The sequence below is a fragment of the Thermobia domestica genome, chromosome 14 (assembly GCF_964235325.1).
Source record: "Thermobia domestica chromosome 14, izTheDome1.hap1.1, whole genome shotgun sequence".
NCBI classification, from domain to species: domain Eukaryota; kingdom Metazoa; phylum Arthropoda; class Insecta; order Zygentoma; family Lepismatidae; genus Thermobia; species Thermobia domestica.
The window spans coordinates 170,358,232-170,362,546 of record NC_137467.1 but is presented as its reverse complement, the minus strand read 5'-3'; positions in this window follow the sequence as shown (position 1 = coordinate 170,362,546).

Genomic DNA, 4,315 nt, shown 5'->3' with positions numbered 1-4,315 from the left:
CTTTATAATTTCTTCATTTCGTACATTATTAGAACAGCAGTTTATTTGCTTTTAAGAATGGTGACTGAATTAAGATTCTTCAGTCAAACAGAATAAGATTCTATTTTCAACTGTATTCTGTATTAATATATAACAAAACAAAGTCCACATGGTATTATTAAATTAATAATAAAGAATAATAGACCATAATAATATCAATAATACCTAGTTCAGATTTTGGATCCATATATGCTTGTCGCAGATCATTGTCGGCTTGAATCCTCCGCCACCATGTTTGTCCCAAATGGAATCTGCAGCCACGAATGTCACAATTTGGAAACACATTCTTGATGGCTTCGTGAGCAGCTGTTTCAAAATCAACGTAAATGATTTTCATGAGACACAACATTCGACATGCTGCTTTAGAATTCTAACTGCATGTAGGAGGTACACGTAGATATAAGTTGCTGCATCACTCAAGGGGGCGAGCTTTCTTGCCAAGGGGCCCTATTTATCTCTAATACACTGACCACTCATTCTTGTAACAATTTATACGATAATACCTAGGTAATATATAACAAATGTTTCTCACAGCACCTAAGAACAACTAAGACGCAAATGCAAATCTAAGTATCATTTATAGAAAGGTGAAAGGATAGTTATTAAGATATGTGGTAGACACACCTGAAATATGTATACAAGTGCTTGTTTCTGATTGGCCAAAACTGGAAGATATAGACAAATCTTTATTTCTGATTGGTCGAACGTCTGTTCACGATATTTCAAGAGAACTTCTAGAAATATTTATATATATTGTTTATTTTATATATGTTTGTTTTCCTTACAGTATTTCAAAACTATTTGCTTTCAATAACTATATTCTTACAGTTTTAATCTTACAGTTAGATATGATACGGAAAATGAATGACTGGGACACATTCCCCAGTCACCCTCTCTAACGACGCCATTGCACACATATAATATAGATGACTGAAAATGCTATTGTTATCCATTACTTTGTATTTTTTTTTTTTTTTTTGTTAAAACGACTTGCATTTTGGTGACTGTTTTTATTAGTCGATATACTTATGGTAATGATGGCAACGTTGCACAAGATTTTTTTCGCAATTTCCAATTTTGTTGCCTGCTCATTAAGGCTTTATCTGTGTCAACAGATAAGCGTGGGAAAATTTGCGCAATGTCGGTGCACCCCATCCTTCAGCCAAGAAATAACTAGCTCGTCTACTTTGAGCATATCTAGCGGTGGGCCATTAACATTGGTGAACAACAAGTTAGACAATGTTTGAGCACTTAGTCTATTTCTAATATCAGTCATCTGTAAATTCATAAGGGGAAATCCCCGTTCAGCTCCTCATCGACAATCTGGTTGTTAGACTTATGTCTGATAATGATTTTTCCATATATAGAAAGTGCCCTCCCCCCACATAAAGGAGAATTTAAAAAAATGCAAGGACACATTCTGTTTATTTTCAATAAAGAGTTAATACACTGAATTTCAGCTCCGTAAGTTTAACGGCTTGCGAGATACTCATTTTTTCCCGCAAAAATTCGAATACTCACTACCTCCTTAGGATATTATGCATTATACTAAAAGCAATATAACATCCCAATTTGGATTAAGGCCTAACTATATACCAAAAGTAATTTCATTTGACTTTGCAATTTGACTGTGATGATCAGGCACACATAGTTACATTCAATTTTTTATATAATAATTTATACATTACAGTGATTCAAAAATGTATTTTTTCCATTAGTTAGCTCTAAAAACTCACAGGTCTCGAAAGCCAAGTTGTAGTGTAAGTCCTATTGCTATTATTACTATTAAAAATATCAATATCCAAAAGTGCCTGAAAGTATCCTTTTTTCACTTGGTTAGATATACTCACCTCAGGTAAGTAGACAGAAACAAGTGGAAAAGGAAGGGAAATGAAGGTCTTGAAAGTAAAACGGAGACAAATTTACCAGTCTTCAGAAGATACTGTCTACAATGCAGTGAGCAGAGAGGGTTGGTTGATCATACTGAGTCAGTGGGTCGCAGTGGGTCACGGTGGGTGGTGGGTCACAGTGGGTCATGGTGGGTGGTGGGTCGCAGTGGGTCACGGTGGGTGGTGGGTCACAGTGGGTCATGGTGGGTGGTGGGTCACAGTAGGTCACATGCTGTTGACCCACGACTCACCGACCCACTCAGAAAACTTGACCCACTTGACCTACTGACCCACCGACCCACTGACCCACTCCATCTCTGTACGGGAGACACATAATTTCCACAATTACCTGATGCATCACCATCAGTTTTGGCCAAGAAGAAGAGGGTAAAAATTTAGGAATAGAAATGATCGATCCAGTTGATGCCAAAGATATGGGAAATCAAAAAATCAGTTTCTCATTCATTCCTATGGGAGTAATTATTGATATCATCCTTATTTGTTAGTCTACCAGCAGTGCTAATGCGATTAGCGGGTTAGTATCACCAGTGGCTGCGTAAGGGCGGGGCGAGCGGTGCCCCCGCCCCGGGCCCCACATTGTGGGGGCCCCCGACAGTAGGTAAAAAATAATTACTAAGGATCCTTTTTAGCATGAGCCGTAGAAGGGCCGTCAAGGTTTATAATCCATACATTCCCTAAATGTAAACGCAGTTAATTGTCAATCAATATTACACCAAATAACGGATGAAACAACAGAAATATCTCTCTAATAAAGCTAATCAATGCTGGAATTCCGTATAAGCTGAAAGCTTCGGGCTTCACTCTCTTGGGGACCCGAAAGGAATTTAAAGAGAAAACTGAATGTAGATTAAAAATAAATAAAATAAAAGTTTCATTATTCTGGAGGCTCCCAAAGAAATTTAAAGGAGAAACTCTGAATATAGATGAAAAATAAAGTAGAGGTTTCATACTCTTGGGGGCCCCAAAAGAATTTTAAAGGAAAAGGCTGAATGCAGGTAGAAAAACAAAATAAACATTTCAATTTCTTGAGGCCCACAAGAAAATTAAAGAAAATTTGAATGTAGTTGAAAAAATAATAAAATAAAAGTTTCATTCTCTTGGAGGCCCCAGACAAACTTAAAGGAAACAATGTTTGTGTATTGAAATACGAATAAAATAAAAGTTTCATTCTGTTCAATAAACTCAGAGAAATTTAAAGGAAAAAGCTGAGTGTGGATTAAAATATAATAAAAAGAAGTCAAAGTATATCATGTTGTTTACATTGTAAGGTCTTACGATGCAAGTAATGGGAGCCCCGTCTGCTAGCCTGCTTCCTGAAATATCACTGTTTATTTATTTATTTATTTATTTATTTATTTATTTATTTATTTATTTATTCCTATATTATTTCAATAGAAGGGTAGAAAGAAGGGATCAACGTACATAATGCTTTATTATTATGTTGCTAACTAAAAGCTCTTTGGTGCAGACGCTATAGTCGCTGATTCACTTCTCTTTTTTTCTTTTGTCTTTAAAAGTCGAATTTTCAACAACCGAAACCCTTTTGCATAGCTGTTTTCCCCATTTCTTCTCTTTGTTTTTTGGCGTATGAATTTACATTTCAGCCCACAAATTTAGAGTGAAGAAAATGTTCAATAAGGAAACAAGAGTTCCAACTTTGGTACGGAATATAAGTCCTTTGGCCATTTTCGTTCATCGTAACAATAATTCATTGAACCTTGTGGCTTACATGCTGCGCACGTTAACGTTCTGGCGGTCACTTTGTTTGGAGCAATGGAACGTTTGTTGGTATTCTTCAATAGATCTACTCACCGATGGAATGTGCTGTAAAATCATATAAAGATTGGTCTGAAACATGAAACTGACACTAGATGGAGTTCAAAAGCAGAAGCTTTAAAGGCACTTTCTACTCAATTGGATGAAGTAATTAATCTGTTGGAAGATTTGTGTGACACTTCGATTGAAACGCTTGATATTAGAGGAGATGCTGGTCTTCTTGCAAGCATCCAGTCATTTACCTTCATCGCTTTACTATATTTCTGGTCTGCAGATCTCTCATATATTGATCGGATCCAAAAATGCCTTCAATCTCAGGATATGAGTTTCAATCAAACTCTTATTTAGTTACAGAGCCTGGTTGACACCTGGAGACTTGAGCTGGGCAAGGAAATCTTATCCGCAGCTGAAGGAAGTTGCAGGGTATGGATCATAACTGTGGGTACACACAGTAGAAGAAGGAGATGCATGCCTGGAGAAGCAAAGAATGAACCCCTGACTGCACATTCCGAAGTGAAGCGCTCTATCAATGAAATTCTAGATGAGATGAGACAACAAATGTAGGATCATTTTACTCAGATGCATGAACT